The sequence below is a fragment of the Macaca fascicularis genome, chromosome 19, assembly GCF_037993035.2.
Source record: "Macaca fascicularis isolate 582-1 chromosome 19, T2T-MFA8v1.1".
Classification (NCBI taxonomy): domain Eukaryota; kingdom Metazoa; phylum Chordata; class Mammalia; order Primates; family Cercopithecidae; genus Macaca; species Macaca fascicularis.
Window position 1 is genome coordinate 24,023,796 of NC_088393.1, and position 20,701 is coordinate 24,044,496.

A 20,701-nucleotide genomic window follows, 5' to 3' on the forward strand; every position below is an offset into this window, starting at 1 on the left:
TGCACTGGCAACTCTGCCTTTGCAGAAATCATTTTGTTTCCTCCAGACAGAAGTGTCTCATTATTTTCAGCTTTCCTATCTGAAAAGCAAACTTTGTTTCCATTGACTTTGAAAGGGCTAAGTTTAAATCTAAACTCTTAAAGAAGAACGAGGGTTCAATTTTCTATTAATGAAAATCCCAGACAGGTTTTTCAGCCTTCCAAATCGTTTTACTTTTTATTCACTCTTCTATCTCTCTCCACAACCACCAACATCACCACCCACAAAAGAAGAAGAAAATCCCTCCAATGTTTCCAGTCGTGTGCTGTTTCTAGCTCGGAAGCTGTGTAGAGTTTTGTAATGGAGTGTGAACTGCTGCCCCAGATCTGGGCTCGTGCTCTATCTCCTATCCAGTAAGGAGAGAGGGAGGACAAATCCGCTGAGCAGGGAAAAGTTCTTTCTGCCTCATTTATAACCTCTCATGGATGCAGAGCTGAGGAGGGTCGCTAGGTGCACGGGGCCCCTGCCAAGTGGCCCACTGGCCAGCGCGTTCTGTGCCGGGCGGGGTTCCCGCGCCCATCAGGTCTCCGCCCTGCCTGGAAAGGAAGTGGCCCCGTCAGGCAGTGGGATCGGTCGCTGTTCCGCATCCTCACCCTTGGCCAGGGAGGGCGTAACATCCTCGATGCGCCCTCGGCCCAGAAAACGCGCGGCTTCCCGGGGAGGCGTCCGCGACGGGAACGACCTCCCCTGCTCCTTAGCAAACACTATGGTCACAGTTTCCTAAGAGACGCTAGTGGGAAGAGGAGGAGGGAGCCCAGGAAGAGGCTGACAATAGGCCGGTGTGGGAGGAGGAAGCGAAGCCCAGGAACTAGCCGCAAATTCTTCCAGCGGAAGAAGGCTCCCCGCCTTTTTCCTGGACTAATAACGGGACCTGGCACCGAGCCCCCAACTAGTGCAAGAAAGGTGCACACCACACCGACGGATCCCTGTATTACACGCACCTCGCCAACAGAAGGGCGAGGAATGATAGGCGCCCCCATGGCCAGGCCCTGGCCCCCTTCCTTCCTGGGCGTCTTAGGTGGTAGTCAGCCACACCAAAACCGCCAGCCAGGAAATGTCCAGGGCGCAAGGCTGCCTGCTGCCCCCTCGAAGCCAGTGTCCTCTGCCCAGGAAGATCAAATCCGCAGAGCAGGGTGTAGCACCGGCTTCCACCGAACACCGTGACAAGAGCACCCCGACAAGAGCACCCCGACAAGAGCGCCCCAGGAGGCCACCTCCTGGCCAGCACCCCGATGCTTTGCGGCTGCAGGGGAAAGCAGGGGCCCTAGTTTCCAGGCTTCCCTGCCAGGGAGGGGCTGGAGAGACCTTAGAAGGAAAGTTCCTCATTCCACAGGGGAAGGATGCCAGGAAAGAGAGGGCAGAAGGTGGGGAGCAGCGTCAGGAAGATGTTTCAGGCCTGGGAGGCTTGCACCATCCTAGTCACGGCGGTTCTATAACAAATTCACTTCAGTATTCCGGGAGGCCAAGACAGGCGGAGCGCTTGCGCCGAGAAGTTTCAGACCAGTCTAGGCAACGTGTTGAGACCCCGTCACTAAAAAAAAAAAAAAAAAAACTTAATCAGGTGTGATGGGCCATGCCTACAGTCCCAGCTACTCCGAAGGCTGAGGTGAGAGGATCTCTTGAGGCTACAGTGAGTCATAATCTTGGGCCACTGCACTCCAGCCTAGGTGACAGAGCAAGATTCTTTCTCATAGAATATATATATATATATATATATATAGATTTTATACGTATATATTATATATAGGTAGATTATATGTAGACAGATTTTTTTATATATACGCCACCCCCCGGGAAGCGGCGCGTTTTCTGGGCCGAGGGCGCATCGAGGATGTTACGCCCTTCCTGGCCAAGGGTGAGGATGTGGAACGGCGACCGATCCCACTGCCTGGCGGGGCTGCTTCCTTTCCAGGCAGGGTGGAGACCGGCACAGAACGCGCTGGCCAGTGGGCCGCTTGGCAGGGGCCCCGTGCACCTAGCGACCCTCCTCAGCTCTGCATCCATGAGAGGTTATAAATGAGGCGGAAAGAACTTTTCCCGGCTCAGCGGATTTGTCCTTTTTTTCTCCTTACTGGATAGGAGATAGGGCACGATCCCAGATCCGGGGCAGCAGTTCACACTCCATTACAAAACTCTAAACAGCATCGGAGCTAGCAGCAGCACACAACCGGGAACATTGGAGGGATTTTCTTCTTCTTTTGTGAGTGGTGATGTTGGTGGTTGTGGAGTCTCTCAAGAAGAGTGAATAAAAAGTATAACGATTTGGTAGGCTGAAAAACCTGTCTGGGATTTTCATTAATAGAAAATTGAACCCTCGTTCTTCTTCTTCTTCTTTTTTTTTTTTGTGACGGAGTCTCACTCTGTCGCCCAGGCTGGAGTGCAGTGGCCGGATCTCAGCTCACTGCAAGCTCCGCCTCCCGGGTTCACGCCATTCTCCTGCCTCAGCCTCCTCCCGAGTAGCTGGGACTACAGGCGCCCGCCACCTCGCCCGGCTAGTTTTTTGTATTTTTTAGTAGAGACGGGGTTTCCCCATATTAGCCAGGATGGTCTCGATTTCCTGACCTCGTGATCCGCCCGTCTCAGCCTCGCAAAGTGCTGGGAATCCTCGTTCTTCTTTAAGAGTTTAGATTTAAGCTTAGCCCTTTCAAAGTCAATGGAAGCAAAGTTTGCCTTTTAGATAGGAAAGCTGAAAATAATGAGACACTTCTGTCTGGAGGAAACAAAATGATTTCTGCAAAGGCAGAGTTGCCAGTCCAACCCCATATGTTTGAGGGTTTTTTTTTCTTTTTTAGATATGTAGTGGTCTCTGCACCTGTGCACAATGTTACTGAAGTATATTTAATAGAAGTGGAAGGTGAGGGAAAGGGAATTGTAAAGGGAAGAATGTGATTTTGTTTTCATTTTTTTTTCACAGCCGTGAAAAGCATTCTGTAGATTTGCTGCTTTTTCAAGTAGGCAGGTATAGTTTCTAAGCCCTATTTTAATCAGGGAGTCTCTTAGAGACCAAAATCTTGGCTAAAACCTCTCTGGAAAGATATACACACACAAAAACGCTTAGTTCTGTGCTACCTTCAAGAGTCTACAGAACTTTTGCAGGAATGGGTATGAGTTCCTTCAAAAGGATCTCGTGCTCCATTTTAGGGAAATGAAGTTGCCTTTTTTATTTTTCTTTCTTTTTTTTTTTTTTTTTTTTTTGTGATGGAGTTTTGCTCTTGTTTCCCGGGCTGGAGTGCAATGACACAATCTTGGCTGACTGCAACCTCCGCCTCCCGGGTTCAAGCGATTCTCCTGTCTCAGATTTCCCAGTAGCTGGGATTACAGGCATGCACTACCACGCCTGGCTGATTTTCGTATTTTTAGTAGAGATGGGGTTTCTCCATGTTGGTCAGGCTGGTCTTGAACTCCCTACCTCAGGTGATCCGCCCACCTCAGCCTCCCAAAGTGCTAGGATTACAGGCGTGAGCCACCACACCCCACCCTTATCATTCTTAAAAATACTGCTAAACTGGTTGCATATTAGGATATCTCGTTTTTAAAGGATTTGCTGGATATGTGAGACTTTTAAGAAATGCTACTGATGCCTATGGATATATGGAATATCATTCTCTGGGGTTTTCGACATACTACTTTATTTCTCATCAGAAATTCAGACTCTAAGCTCTTAGAGTGGCAGAGACAAGTTTGTTGTGATGGTAAACATGGATTTCACTAAGCTGGTACAGGTGTTAACATTCATACCTAACTTGTTACACCATCTAAGTGACCTTTTGATGAAAGGGTCTTTTATTTCAAGTTTACTCAGGCACGCTTTTGAGGTCTTACTTGCGTCTGATGAAGGTACAGCATGTTGAAGGAGAAAAAATAAACCTTACCTTATTATTCCTGCATTACATCAATAGCTGTTTATTGGCTACCTGGTCTGTGCAAGGCACTGTACAACATAGGTGCCCTGGTAATAAATGGATTTTGTGCCTGTAATCTCAGCACTTTGGGAGGCCTAGGCGAGTGGATCAGCTGAGGTCAGGAGATCGAGACCAGCCTGACCAACATGGTGAAACCCCATTTCTACTAAAAATACAAAGTTAACCGGGCATCTTGGCTCATGCCTGTAGTCCCAGCTATTCAGGAGGCTGAGGCAGGAGAATCACTTGAACCCCGGAGGCAAAGATTGCAGTGAGCTGAGATTACACCACTGTACTCAATCAATCAATCAATCAGTCAATCAATCAGTCAATATTGTTGCCCTACATCAGGAGTCCTCAACACCCAGGGCACAGACTGATACCAGTCTGTGGTCTATTATAAACCAAACTGCACAGCAGGAGGTGAGCAGTGGATGAGCAAGGCTTCATCAGTATTCACAGCCACTCCCCATCACTTGCATTACAGATAAGCAGCAGCATTAAATTATCATAGGAGTGCAAACCCTATTGTGAACTGCACATGTGAGGGATGTGGGTTGTACACTATTTATGAGAATCTAATGCCTGAGGATCTGTCACTGTCTCTCATCACCCCCAGATGGGAACCTTTAGTTGCAGGGAAATAATCCCATGGCTCTGATTCTACATTATGGTGAGTTGTATAATTATTTCATTATATATTACAATGTAATAATAGAAACAAAGTGCACAGTAAGTGTAATGGGCTTAAATCATCCCAATAGAAAACCATCCTGCCACATCTGTGAAAAAAGGGTCTGTCACAAAACCAGACCCTGGTGCCAGAAAGGTTGGGGAGCACTGCCCTACATTGTACACTGCCTGGCATACACCAGGTAGCCAAAAAAATTCTTAGTGGGGTTAATTAGAGCTTTTAAAAACTGTATTTGTCTTTCCCTAGCTTGCTTTGTATTTTCTCTTTTTTCCCTGTTCTCAGAGAAAATGGGGTAGGACTATATAAATGTGTGATACTTCTGGTAGCTTAATTACTTTAAAATGTTCTTTATTCATTTTGGTGTACCTTCTTGGACTAAGGTATTTTCACCCTGCTTTTTTGAAATCATTCAGCAAAGATTCCACGTTTATACTCAGAACAACACTCTTAGGGTTTGGTGGGTATGTTGACCCATTTAATAGCTGCTTTATGATATACCCAGGGGCTAGCAATAAATTAAGCTCAGGATCCAGAATTCCCAACTACCACCTAGCTCCATGGAACAGCTGCTTTACAGAGTCAGCTGGATCTAATAAATAAATAAATAAATTCATAGCTTTAAATGCATACTGCTTATTTACCTCTGTGTATGTGTTTTTATTTTTAAAAAAGAAGACCATATTTTTTTTTATCAAAATAAATTTGGTTGAATTTGAAGGTAAAAGGGAATTTAAAATGAAACTTTAGCCTTTGATGACACTGCCATTGATGAATATGATAGGCATCTTTTTCAGTAGCTTTTCTACCTCATGGGATTGTTGTAAGGATAAAATAAATGTTCCAGAAACTCAAAACCTACATATGGAATCAAGTGGTATATTTTGAGATCAGGAAGCTTTGTGGGTATCCACTGTAGATTTCCTTTCCAGAATTCTGAATTTTTGAGTGGCTTGCTTTGGGGAAGGGTGCTACCGGCCTTAAGTATAGAGACACTAGAAATGCTGCTTAGCATATTACAATGCACAGGACAGCCACAAAGGTCAACAGAGCTGAAGTCAAGGAAGCCTGCTTGAGAGGTATAGTAGTGGCCTTTATTGCATCCACAAGCACAGTTGGTGCATTCCCTGTACTGCATGTGCTATATTTAGAAATCTGAAATTCCATAAAGTAGGTAAGCTTTTATCTGCCTCTAAGGTGCCATGGTTGGCAGGGTCAAAGTTTTACAAGCAGCTTGGGATTGAGGAAAACATTAAGTGTTGTTGAATGTATTTGAAAACTCCATAGTAAATAAGAGTTCTAGAACTCATCAGCTTCTACAACAAATGAAATGCATTGGCTCTGTAAAGCTGTTTTGGTAGGTGGCTCAGTTTTCCCAGTCACCGCCTCAGTTATTTAGGAAATTCACGCTGATGCTGTCATCTGCCAGTCTCCCTCATGTTTTCAGGTTTGTGGAGTATATCTTTTAAAAAAATTATTTGAACAAGCTCTTACTTGCTTGACAGTTAATGTTTTTGACCATGAATGCAAAATTCTTATTTTGCATATAATGTTCCCTTATTTTCATTTCTCAAGGTTTTGCAAAATTCTGTAAGAATTCTGTAAGAGTTATGTAATAACTATCTGCCCTTTTCAAACAGCAGTGTTTGTGAGCCAGGTCTTCTGCCCATACATGTCCTCTTGAGAGTAGATGTCAGCTAGTTACCCTAGCTGAGAGGGATGGGGATAATACAGGGATGCAATAAAGGAGATACCAATAATTTCTATGATCTGGGCCCCCTGGCCTCACACCAGAACTGCCTAGTATACTTTTAGCAAACAAGTGCCACTGATCTGAGTTTTCTCCTGCCCTCCCACTTTCCACTTTATTACACAAGCAGGAGGTATGCAAGGGAGAAGGCAGGAAGATGAGGAGACTGAATTCCAGAAAAGAAAGGGCTGCCTGCAGTAAGCAGACAGTTGCCCCCAAAGTGCTGTGGGCCCCCACTTACCTTAAAGACATGTGCAACACTTGAGAATAGTTGTTTTATAATTCTTAAATCAGTGAACAGACTGTAAGCATCCCATTGGTGTCAGTTGCCAGGTGTCCAATGCCTGTTCTCTGCAGCAACCTTTGTGGTCCCATACCTGGGAGTGAGTTCTGTTCCTGCAGAGTGCCCTGTGCATTCTGGTGCTTTTGTGCCCTCTCCTCTAACCTATAAACTGGCAACTCTAATTCTGTATTTTCACTTACAATTTTTCTGAAGCAGTAATCCTTTGTCATCCTGATCACACTACAAGTTCCTCATCCTGCAAGTACTTGTAAAAATAAAAGTAATGTCCATTCCTTCTGGAAGGTGATTGCCATGCACACAACCTACTAGGCCAGAAACATTACTGCTGGCTGTCCTGATGCAAGTCTCTCTCACCCCCATGTCCAATCAGTCACCAGGGTCTCCCCAAAACCAGGCTCCAGTCACTGACTTTGGCTGTTTAATCACTTCAGATCTAAGGTCCTCATTGAGTCATAAGCACCTCTTAAGTTAATTTTCTGCCACCAGTTTCTCCCTACTGCTGTTAATCTTCCACCCTGCTGCCAGAGTCATCATCCTCAAAAACTAAAGCCGCTTTTGTTGTTTGCCTGCCTAATAACATCTTTTGGCTCCCTGTTGTCTACAAAAGGAAAAATCCAAACTCCTTCACTTATTTTAAAAAGACCCTCATCTGCTTCCAAACCAGATTGCTAGTCTGGGCTCTTGTCTTTATCTTCCACATCACTGCCACACTGAGTAATTCTTTACTGCCTCTGCTTTTGCATGGTTTGTCCTTTTTGTTGTGTCTCCACCCCCTTCCCCCAGCAAAGAACATTTACTCTTCACTCTTCTGTTGAGACCCATCTCAAATACTACCTTTTCTAGGAAGAATTCTGCCTTCTGTTCCTAATAACTTTCACCCCCATCTATCAAGTATGTCTGCTGTAATTCGTCTGTTAACATGTTTCTCCCACCTCAATAATATTTTTTCCATCTTCTGTACCTAGCACAATTGCATGGTTGGTGCTCACTGACTACTGCATGTTTGTTTATTTATTTGTTTATTTATTTGAGAGATGGAGTCTTGCTCTGTTGCCCAGGCTGGAGTGCAGTGGTGCAATCTTGGCTCACTGCAGGCTCTGCCTCCCTGTTTCAAGCAATTCTCCTGCCTCAGCCTCCCAAGTAGCTCAGATTACAGGCACCCACCACCATGTCCAGCTAATTTTTGTATGTATTTTTAGTAGAGACAGGTTTCACCACATTGGTCATGCTGGTTTCAAACTCCTGACCTCAGGTGATCTGTTGCAGGAAGTCAGGGACCCTGAATGGAGGGACTGGCTGAAGCCATGGCAGAAGAACATAAATTGTGAAGATTTCATGGACATTTATCTCTTCCCCAATCAATACGCTTGTAATTTCCTATGACTGTCTTTACTTCAATCTCTTAATCCCGTCATCTTCATAAGCTGAGGATGTATGTTGAGACCTTGTGATGATTGCGTTAACAGCACAAATTGTTCATAAGGCATGTGTGTTTAAATAGTATGAAATCTGGGTACCTTGAAAAAAGAACAGGATAATAGCGATGTTCAGTGAACAAGGGAGATAACCTTAAAGTCTGGCTGCCTGTGGGCTGGGCAGGACAGAGCCATATTTCTCTTATTACCGAAAACAGGTAAGAGAAGTTTCCCTGAATTCTTTCCCCAGTAAGGAATATTAACAATTAACAGCCCTGGGAAAAGAATGCATTCCCAGGAAAAGCTTCTGAAATGGCCGCTCTGGGAGTGTCTGCCTTATGCAGATGTAGATAGGGATGAAACACGCCCTAGTCTCCTGCAGCACCCCCAGGCTTGCTAAGATTAGGAAATTCCAGCCTGGCAAATCTAGTCAGACGGGTTCTCTGCTCTTCAACCTTGTTTATCAATGACAATGCATGCAAGACATGGAAGTCCATTAGTGATTCTAATTTCACCCTGACCTTGTGATCTTGCCCTGACCTTCTGCCCTGTGATCTTTTGTTGTGCTTGAAGCATGTGATCTCTGTGACCCACACCCTATTCCTACACACCCTCCCCTTTGAAAATTGCTAATAAAAACTTACTGGTTTTGCAGCTCAGGGGGCATCATGGAACCTGCCGTAATATGATGTCTCCTCTGGGTGTCCAAATTTCTCTCTTTTGTACTTTTCCCTTTATTTATCAGACCAGCTGACACTTAGGGAAAACAGAAAGGGACCCACATTGAACTATCGGGGGCAGGTTCTCCCAATAGTGATCCACCTGCCTTGGCCTGGCAAAATGCTGGGATTACAAGCATAAGCCACTGTGCCTGGACTTGCATGCTGATTTCTAATATAAAAATGAAATTTTTGAAGATTTTGGAGAATACCCTCATGTAAATTGGAAGCTAAGGCCTAACTATTACTGCACATTCAGCAAAGGAAGTGGGCATAAACTAGCAACTTTGGCACATCTGTCATGCAGTAGTTTGCTGCAAGGTGGAAAAGATTTAGGTGCTTTGGTGGAAAAGACTGTTGAATTACAGAAATTCTAAAACAAAAGTTGGCTCAGTTTAAAGAGAAAAGAAAATGCTTGTTAATGCCTGGTTGCACTGAAAGCTGTCACGCTGTGGCCTTTAATAATTATAAACATTTTTAATGGATTTTGGGTTGAACTTTAAATTCAATTGGAAAAATAAATGCACAGATAAAGAACCCAGATCATTTGAGAGCTCCAATGTGTGAATCCATTTTCTCTACTTATTTAGAGTTTTGTTTCATTAGTGGCATGAGTAAATAGGAGTGTTGCTTTGAATATAATTTAAATTCTCTTTATTCCATTACTTCTTGGTTTTAAAATTGAATGCAAAACCAGAAATCTACAGGGTATAAATCTTGCTTGATGTGTGTGTGTGCAATGTACATACTTGATAATAATTGATTATGTATCATATTTATAAAAAGAATCATTTGTACTGTTTTAGGAGAACAAACTTTACCCTGATACTTTATTGTTAAAAAAAAAACAAAGCACTTCTCTAAATACTAAAAATCCAAATTTTAACTTTCTTTTAAAAGAGGTACATATATCTTCAGAAATAAACGGGATACTCAGAAGATAAGGCAGCTATTCTGAAACACAAGGTGAAACATTTGAATGGGTTTTCTTGTCAAACAACAAATTTTTAACAAAGAAAAAGTTTGCATTGTGGGTGAAATGTTCTTAGTATCTTTTATACAAGATGAAATCCTGACTGATTAAAGATACATTACTAACTTTAAATGTCTTTCAATAAGTGTTTACATGCTAACTAGTATTTACACTTATACCTGGCAGATACACTTAGATATAATATTCTAACTTAGTTTCATGTCTGAGGAGGCTTGTATATTTTCCTCTGTGATACAGAAAATAGACTTTTTAAGCCATTTTATCTTTCAGAGTTTTAATTGATCATTCAGTGGTTTATAATGGTTTAATTAACAACCCAAACAGGTTTTCTGTGATTGGGTTAGTTAAATCTATATGTATTTGGTTAAAATATTCTACTTCAAAGTTTTAAACCAAGAGTAACTAAAAGATGTCTTAACTTGTGTTTCTCTGAATTTGATTTGTATTTATATTATGAAAATACGTTTTCAAAGAACCATTTTTGTGTTCAAAACTTATTAAGGTTTCACAACTTAATTTTCCTAAGTACAATTTTTTTTTTTTAAATCAGACTTAGGCTCCTTTTGGAAAACAGACTGTTTTTTACTACCAAATTTACCATTCCCTTTTTTTTTTTTTTTACATTTAGAGATTTGTATTTATTCCATAAATATTCAAATATCTGCTTGTGAAGGTTCTGTCTTTACCACCAAGCCTACTTGTATGGCAAAGACAGACAGTTGCTAATCTGATGAAAGATCACATTGAAAGAGACTCATCTAGCCACGAACAGGTCACTTCTATCAGTATTAACTGCTCAAAGTTAAGTGTGACAAGAACCTATAAAGTAAACTTTGGCCTTTGTGTATGGGAGAGGAATGGAGGATGCCAGGATGCAGGTCAAGGAGGGTATCCTGTGGAAGTAACATTTCAGCTAATATCTGAAGGATGGGTGACAGGAGAAAAAAGAAAGCTTCAGAGAACAGCCGGTACAAAAGCCCTGAGGCTGAAAAGGTGGATGTGTCCAGGGAAACGGGGGAAGTACAGTGTGTTTGGAAGAAGAAAAGACACTGAATGAGGTGAATGACAGGAATGATGAAGTAGGTAGGGGCTAGAGCCGATTGTAAGAACTCTGGAAAACTTTGAAAACTATTGGGCTAAACAGAAGTGTGACGAAATTTGCATGCTAAGGACTATTTTTACCCAAGTAGTAAATAGACCTGGTAGAAGGAAATAATGACTGGCCTTCTGTTTGGAAGAAGATCAGTTAGAAGGCTAGTTTATGAAAACTTTGAAAAGCAATGGTGGCCTGCAGCATAGTGGCAGTAAAGATAGGAGCTCAGATGGATCTGATAGAGGTTTAAGAGGTAAGAGAGGCTTGCCGATGGGATGGTGTGGGGAAGGGATAGATAACTTCCTGATTTTGGATTTTATAGCTGGGTGGATGGTGGTGCCTCACTGAGATTGGAATGCTGGATTAAGCAATGTATATGAACAAGGCATGTTCCCCACCCTTTAAAGAGTTATGTATGTTTTCCATGTTTTCAGCTATTTCTCCACTTATAATGTGTTTTAGTTGGTTAAAAATTATGTACCTGGCATGGATGATGCATGGAATGTACTTATGTAACTGATAAACCAATGTTATATTCTTACATATGAAAATAATTAAATGGCTTTCTCCTATTTTTTTCCTTCTTTCCTTTTAATTTATTGATACTAAAATGCAAAGGAAAGATTTCTTGTAGATGGCCTGAGCTTGTGGATGATTTTCAGATGAGATGTACACCTAAATGTTAAGAGTGTTGAAGTCTGTGTTTGATTTAGTGATGCTTTATCTGTTTGACTTCTAAGCATAGGATTCATGAGAAGAGACTTTGAGGAGGAAGCAAGCTAGGACTCTCAGGATGGCTTAAGCCCGTCAGAGCAGTTCTGATGCTAATTAGGAGCATCGGAACTCCTTTCAAGGCCTGATTTTTCAAGTCATTTCTTCATTGAAAGTCCATAAAGAACGTAAGTGGTCTTGTACCCTTAATGTCTTAGAGATACATCAATATTTTGCTTCACCAGTAATCTGTGAAAATGAAGTTTATTTAGTAAACAGAAGTTGCTGCTTATCTCCTGGATGCTAAGATCTTCACTAGCTCTGTCAGTGCCAAAGAAAATGATTCATTTTAGCCCGTCACAAAGAGTGAAACTTATTTGCACAGAGTGTTTGTCTAGCCAGCATTTAAATACTTCTGGTGATGAGAGACTTGCTACCTACCCCTAAGCAGTCCTTGAGATTCTACTATATTTTTTAATGGCAAACAAAGTACCTTTTTTTTCTTTTCTTTTTTTTTTTGAGACGGAGTCTCACGCTGTTGCCCAGGCTGGAGTGCAGTGGCGCGATCTCGGCTCACTGCAAGCTCCGCCTCCCGGGTTCCCGCCATTCTCCTGCCTCAGCCTCCTGAGTAGCTGGGACTACAGGCGCCCACCACCACGCTCGGCTAATTTTTTGTATTTTTAGTAGAGACGGGGTTTCACTGTGGTCTCGATCTCCTGACCTTGTGATCCGCCCGCCTCGGCCTCCCAAAGTGCTGGGATTACAGGCTTGAGCCACCGCGCCCGGCCAAACAAAGTACTTTTGAAACAAAATAGTGATGTGTTTTCTGCTGAGTTGGTACATGCTAGAAGCTGGAGTGCAGGCAGGCTGTCCTATGCTTTATGCAACTCAGGGAGACAGTGTGCAATCTGACCCCCAGAGAGTTCCATCAAGGCATGCCTCAACTACTCAGTGAGTGGCCATCTCCTACCTTAAGATTTCTGTTCCTGAGAAAAAAAAAATCTGTTTCACTTGGCTACACAGCCATCCTCTTCCGTGTGAGCTGGGCCATCATCTTCTAAGACCATCTCACATAAAAGTTTTACTGGGACTCTCGGCCAGGCACAGTGGCTCATGCCTATAATCCCAGCACTTCAGGAGGTGGAGGTGGATCACCTGAGGTCAGGAGTTCGAGACCAACTTTGTCAACATGGTGAAACCTCGCCTCTACTAAATATATAAAAATCAGCCAGGCATGGGGGCAGGTGCCTATAATCCCAGCTACTTGGGAGGCCGAGGAAGGAGAATCTCTTGAACCTGGGAGGTGGAAGTTGCAGTGAGCCGCGATTGTGCCACTGCACTCCAGCCTGGGTGGCAGAACAAGACTTCATCTCAAAAGAAAAATAAAAAAGAAAGTCTTCTAAGACCATCTCACATGAAAGTCTTATTGGGATGCCCATTTTGGGTAATGCCTGTCTCTGATGTCATCCACATAACTCACCAAAATCGGAGGTGAGCCCCACTGTGCTCCAAAGATGTCCTCTCTTATGGTATTAATCCTGACAGATGTAACCTGAACATCCCTTTGGGCCCCAGGTAGCACTGATTTTCCCATTTTGGGGAGAATATGATTTTTCATCTCTTGCTTGAGCCCATGGATATTTCTGCATCACCACAACCATAAATATCATTAGGACAGACACCACACTTCATTCCATTTCTATATGGGATAAGATAAACTGAATATGAAGGAATAGTATTTTAAAAAGCCCTCCCTACTCCTCACTTTTTAAAATTGAAATAACTTGGTGAAGGGTGCTGGGAAGAATACTTCTAAAACTAAGCTTAAGTATGTTTTTTGAAAAGCTAAATCTTAAAGTACTCTACAAATAACTCAGTTTTTTGCCTCACTGTGACCCAGGCATTTGTGCATTTAGAAGTCTAATTACAAGTGAGTCATAAATATGTCTTACCAGATAATTACCATGTTGTGAATACCCAAAATTGGAATCAATAGTATGTTCAGAAACAATTTGTGGTGACAAGTATATATGAGGTAACTTTTGGATAAGCCACTCACAGCTACTTATTTTGGAGAGTGCCGGATAGTGGTGACCACACATGCTATCTGTTGGGTGATATAAGTTTTCCTAAATATTTGTGTATTTGCACTGTTATGGTGCTGCTTCCTCAAGGCCCTGGTGTGTTACATTTTCTATGCTTTGGAGTATGGGCATGTCTTACATATGGCTGTCTCCTGGATATGTTGGATCATCTATTGTGGTAAGATTAAGTGAATGAAAGTTGAATATATTTGCTGTGAAGGCCATGAGGAAATTAATAAAATAAGTTAAAAAAGATATACATGTTTGAAATTTGAGTTTACTTCAGAGAAATTAAAAATTGTATCTGGTATTACAGGCCATGCGATGTGTCTTACGGTTGTCTGTAGTATGCCTATTCTTTGCATGCCCAAAGCCAGTGTCATGTTGCTAAGAATGTGAGATCAGGATATATGCTGTAAAATTACTCTTTCCTCAGGAAAGTAGATGCTCTGCCTTGGAATGAGAGAGTGTGTATGCATGTTTGGTCTTTTTGTAACAATAAGTGCTGAAAACCGTGTAGTCACTCATCTTCTCAGTTTCTCATTGATTTGGCTTATTTTTTAAGCGGCTCCAGATGTAGATGTGGTGGGCATGGTGGTCTGTGTGTTCTGAAGCTTTGTGCCTTTGTTACTCTGTTCTGCACTGGAGAGTGGATACTGTGCGGTCATGTGTTTGTTTTGTGTTATGCTAAGGAAAAGGGAGAAGTATCAGTGAATTGGAGAAGTGGAGTGGTTAACAGTGGTCAAATTCTTTTGTTTAGAGATTATTTATTTCATTATTATCTTTACAGTAAATGGAATTTTGTAAGGGTGCCATTTGCACAGCTTGTTTCTGGGAAGTCTGATAGTAGCTAGGGCTGTCTCTGGTGTCTCTTCAGAAAATTAAAAAGAAATCCACTCATAAACACCAGAAACTAACAATGAATCTGTCTAGAATACTTTTAAAGAAGTTTAACCTACAGTATTCAAGTTGCAGACAAACTTTGGTGAAAACCATTTCTTAGCCAGGTTTGTCTGTATTTGCATTAAATCATATAAACCAGAAGTTAAATCTTTCTGTTTCTCTTCTACCTGTGCTAGACCTATTAATAGATAGGAATCCAGTCTGGTAAGTCAATAATCAAAAGTTTTACTTTAATTTTCACCCTTTGTTAGTTGTTAGCTTTTTTACATAGAAACACACTCAGCATGATGGCAGTAAGAGCAGAAGTCATAAGATCTACAACAATTGAGCACTAGCTACCGGCATCCTAATTGTTTTTTTATGCATCACCTTTTTCATTCATTACAATTCTATGACAGAGGGATGTAGATGTCATTATTATCCTCAGGAGTCACGTGAGAAAATAGAGACCCAGAGAGACGGCCAGCTATTAGAACTCAAACTATTAAGTTTGTTTCCAGGGCTGTGCTTCTGACCCCTGCCAGACTACTTACCATAGAGACACGATTCGTTCACCAAAAAATACTAACTGAAAACCTCCTGTGTGCAGAGTTCTCCCCATTAGGCACATCAAGGGAAAAGATGGGCACACCAAGGAAAAAGTATAAGTGTGCCAGGACAGGGTTCTGGTTTCCAGAAATAAATCACAGCTTACCTATTCAATGGCTCATTTTAACTAATATTTGATGACGTAAGTTAGACCTTCCCTTGTGTGATGATCAGGAATGAAGACTGGTGTTCTGTGGACTGAGGGGCTTGCAGAGGTCGTGTTAGTACATGAACTGACTGACTTGGATTTGTGTGGCCTTAAAGAGGGGGAGTTCAACAAGACACTAAAGCAGAATGCTGGCAGACTGAGACCCACTGGGAAAGTAGAGTGAAACCCTGAACAAAGCCTATCAAGGATCAAATTTTTACTATGTTCTCATTGGAAAGGATAGTGTGTGAAAAACAGGTGGTCTTTCACATGGGGGGAAATATTCCAGAAGTGAAAAAGGGTGGGCATGGACTCTGCGATCTGCTGGTCTGTGTGGTGGGTAGTGGGGGACTCTCTTATCTCTTGAAACCGTTTCTGTGGACACCCACTTTTAACCTCACTGAAAGTGCTGAGCCCTGTTCAAGAACTCATATGAAACCTACTTTTGAAGAGACTTGAAACTGTAAACTCGTAAGTGTTTGGGAAATTTAGTTTTGCTTTGGGTAGGGCCAATGCCTTGAGAACAGGTCGATTGGTTTGTTATAATAGGTTATTGTTACTTTACATATTATAGAAACTCAAGATTTTGCCTCAGAATTTGCATTGGGATGATCCTAAGAAGTTCATAACATGTGATATGAGCCAAGTAAAGGCAACATTTGAATTGACTTGACTACTAATCTAATCTAAAGATTTGTCCAAGATCAACTGTGATAGCCTCTGGGAGGTATTATTTCTTTGTTGTTTTGCTTTTTAAGCTGGAGGAGCAACATGTACTGCAGGACAGCGAGAGGAAGGCCTGTGTGTTTTGAGTGTGTTTGAGATGGGGTCACCAGTGCGCCTAGATTCTTTTATGCGGGTGCCTGAGCAAGTTATGAAATTGGTAAATCTTGCATTGTGATAGGCACTTGAGGGTCTGTTTCCTGTTTCTTCCTATCTGTGGATAAGGACTATTTTGAAACCAGGAATACAGAATTGAAGTCATGCATGCTACCAGCTCAATTTTAACTGACTTATCTTCTGTATTTACTACTAGAATTATTATTATCATTGTTATTTTTCTCATGACATTGGGAGAGTTTCAGCAAAACAATAGTGGAAAGCAATCTGGATGAGTAGACCAGAATTCTGTCTCGTTTCTTTTCTCATCTGCTGAATATTGCTTTCAGCAAGCTTGCATTGGGAATAATTTTTTGACATCCAAACCTAGTCCCAGGCTCTAGAACTACAAAGATGGATATAACATGGTTCTAGTTCTAAAATTCACCAGTGCCTCACAACCAGCAAGAACAAGTGGAGAACTGGCAAGTGAGAAGCTGCAGTGGAAATAAAAGGTGATACCCTCAAATGTACAGGTTTTTCATGTGTAGAAGAAGATTGTGGGAAAGAACAAATGTAAATTCAGGCAAAAAAGCAGTTTAAGTACAGGACTTGAAGTATTAAAATATGAGGCTTGAGGACAGGGTAGGACAAGAAGTAGAGTGTGACAAGAGAATATAGTTTGGGAGTGTTGTGTAGAGATGGCGTGATAAGAGATATTGGCCTTAGGAAAATGGATGGGAGCTCAGCTGTGTAGGCTGTTACAAGCCATCAAATGTTTTGGAGCAGGGCTGTAATGTGAGCAGCTCTGTGTTTCCGAGAGAACACTGCTAACCTTTTAGAAAGTTTAAGCTTGAAAAAAGACAATGTGTTCAGCAAAGTGCAGTACAAACTTGTACTTTGGTACCCCCCCCCTTTTTTTTTTTTTGTGAGACGGAGTCTGGCTCTGTCGCCCAGGCTGGAGTGCAGTGGCCGGATCTCAGCTCACTGCAAGCTTCGCCTCCCGGGTTTATGCCATTCTCCTGCCTCAGCCTCCCGAGTAGCTGGTACTACAGGCGCCCGCCACCTCGCCAGGCTAGTTTTTTGTATTTTTTTGAGTAGAGACGGGGTTTCAACGTGTTAGCCAGGATGGTCTCAATCTCCTGACCTCGTGATCTGCCCATCTTGGCCTCCCAAAGTGCTGGGATTACAGGCTTGAGCCACCGCGCCCGGCCTGGTACCCTTTTTGAAATACTATATTTTCCCTTTTTTAAAAGACTTTTCAGCCCAGAATATATGGCCTGCCTTCCTACACATGGTTAAATAATAATAGAAAGGTGAGAACATTTATTTTCCACAAATCAAATTCAATTAGACAATGGTTAAACTTCCCTAATTGTGTTTACTAATTGGTACTTATTTAAACTCCTTAGAGAGTAGATATCTTTAGAAGGGAGGGACTTCCTTTCTCTCAAAAACATTGAATATGAACACTAGGAGCTGAATGGAGATATGTGTAAAATAATTTTGAACAAAATGATTACTATAACGGGGATACCAAAAACTTACACAAATCAGTAAAAAGTTAAATAATTCAGTAGCAAAATAAGCAGAAGATCTTACTAGATAATTCAAAAAGTAGTACACTAAACATATATAAAACCAAGTTACCTAGTTACTAAAATGTGTATTAAAATAATGAGATGCCAGTTTTTCACACATTAAAAACGAATTTATCTTTAATTGCAATTTTTAAAAATTTTTTAATTAAACTTTAATTTCTAGGGTACATGTGCACAGCGTGCAGATTTGTTACACATGTATACATGGGCCATGTTGGTGTGCTACACCCATTAACTCATCATTTACATTAGGTATTTCTCCTAATGCTGTCCCTCCCCCCGCCCTCCACCCGATGACAGGCCCTTGAGTGTGATGTTTCCCACCCTGTGTCCAAGTGTTCTCATTGTTCAATTCCCACCAATGAGTGAGAACATGCAGTGTTTGGTTTTCTGTCCTAGCGAGTTTGCTCAGAATGATGGTTTCCGGCTTCATCCATGTCCCTACAAAGTACATGAACTCATCATTTTTTTATGGCTGCATAGTATTCCACAGTATATATGTGCCACATATTCTTAATCCAGTCTATCATTGATGAATATTTGGAATGTTTCCAAGTCTTTGCTATTGTAAATAGTGCCATGATAAACATACATTTGCATGTGTCTTTATAGCAGCATGATTTATAATCCTTTAGGTATACACCTAGTAATGGGATGGCTAGGTCAAATGGTATTTCTAGTTCTAGATCCTTGAGGAATCGCCACACTGTCTTCCACAATGGTTGAACTAGTTTACAGTCCCATCAACAGTGTAAAAGTATTCCTATTTCTCCACATCCGCTCCAGCACCTGTTGTTTCCTGACTTTTTAATGATCTCCATTCTAACTGGTATGAGATGGTATCTCATTTGTTGGTTTTGGTTTGCATTTCTCTGTTGACCAGTGATGATGAGCATTTTTTTCATGTGTCTGTTGGCTGAAAAAGTGTCTTCTTTTGAGAAGTGTCTGTTCATATCCTTTGCCCACTTTTTCATGGGGTTGATTTTTTCTTGCAAATTTGTTTAAGTTCTTTGTAGATGCTGGACATTAGCCCTTTGTCAGATGGGTAGATTGCAAACATTTTCTCCCATTCTGTAGGCTGCCTGTTCACTCTGATGGTAATTTATTTTGCTGTGCAGAAGCTGTTTAGTTAAATTAGATCCCATTTGTCTATTTTGGCTTTTGTTGCCATTGCGCTTGGTGTTTTAGTGATGAAGTCCTTGCCCATGCCTATGTCCTGAATGGTATTACCTAGGTTTTCTTCTAGGGTTTTTATGGTTTTAGATCTAACATTTAAATCTTTAATCCATTTTGAATTACTTTTTCTATAAGGTGTAAAGAAGGGATCCAGTTTCAGCTTTCTATATATGGCTAGCCAGTTTTCCCAGCATCATTTATTAAATAGGAAATCCTTTCCCTGTTTCTTGTTTTTGTTAGGTTTGTCAAAGATCAGATGGTTGTACGTGTGTGGTGTTATTTCTGAGGGCTCTGTTCTGTTCCATTGGTCTATATCTCTGTTTTGGTACCTGTCTCATGCTGTTTTGGTTACTATAGCCTTGTAGTATAGTCTGAAGTCAGGTAGCATGATGCCTCCAGCTTTGTTCTTTTGGCTTAGGGTTGTCTTGGCAATGCAGGCTCCTTTATGGTTGTGTATGAACTTTAAAGTAGTTTTCTCCAATTCTATGAAGAAAGTCATTGGTAGCTTAATGGGGATGGCATTAAATGTATATATTACTTTGGGCAGTATGGCCATTTTTATGATATTTATTCTTCCTATCCATGAGCATGGAATATTCTTCCATTTGTTTGTGTCCTCTTTTATTTCGTTGAGCAGTGGTTTGTAGTTCTCCTTGAAGAGGTCCTTCACATCCCTTCTAAGTTGGATTTCTACTTATTTTATTCCCTTTGAAGCAATTGTGAATGGGAGTTCACTCACGATTTGGCTCTCTGTCTGTTATTGGTGTCTAGGAATGCTTGTGAGTTTTGCACATTTATTTTGTATCCTGAGACTTTGCTGAAATTGCTTATCAGCTTTACTAGAGTTTGGGCTGAGACAATGGGGTTTTCTAAATATACAATCATGTCATCTGCAAACAGGAACAATTTGACTTCCTCCTTTTCTAATTGAATACCCTTTATTTCTTTCTCCTGCCTGATTGCCCTGGCCAGAACTTCCAACACTATGTTGAATAGGAGTGGTGAGAGAGGGCATCCCTGTCTTGTGCCAGTTTTCAAAGGGACTCCTTCCAGTGTTTGTCCATTTAGTATGATATTGGCTGTGGGTTTGTCATAAATAACTCTTATTTTGAGATACGTCCCATCAATACCTAGTTTACTGTGAATTTTTAGCATGAAGAGGTGTTGAATTTTGTCAAAGGCCTTTTCTGCATCTATTGAGAAAATCATGTGGTTTTTGCCTTTGGTTCTGTTTATATGATGGATTACGTTTATTGATTTGCATATGTTGAACCAGCCTTGCATTCCAGGGATGAAGCCAACTTGATCTGGGTGGATAAGCTTTTTGATGTGCTGCTGGATTTGATATGCTAGTATTTTATTGAGGATTTTTACATTGATATTCATCAGGGATATTTGTCTAAAATTCTCTTTGTGTGTATGTGTGTGTGTCTCTGCCAGGCTTTGGTATCAGGATGATGCTGGCCTCATAAATGAGCTAGGGAGGATTCTCTTTCTCTATTTATTGGAATAGTTTTAGAAGGAATGATACCAGTTCCTCTTTGTACCTCTGGTAGAATTTGGGTGTGAATTTATCTGGTCTTGGACTTTTTTTGGTTGGTAGGCTATTAATTACTGCCTCAACTTCAGAGCCTGTTATTTGTCTATTCAGGGATTCAACTTCTTCCTGGTTTAGACTTCGGAGGGTGTATGTGTCCATGAATTTATCAATTTCTTCTAGATTTTCTAGTTTATTTGCATAGAGGTGTTTATAGTATTCTGTGA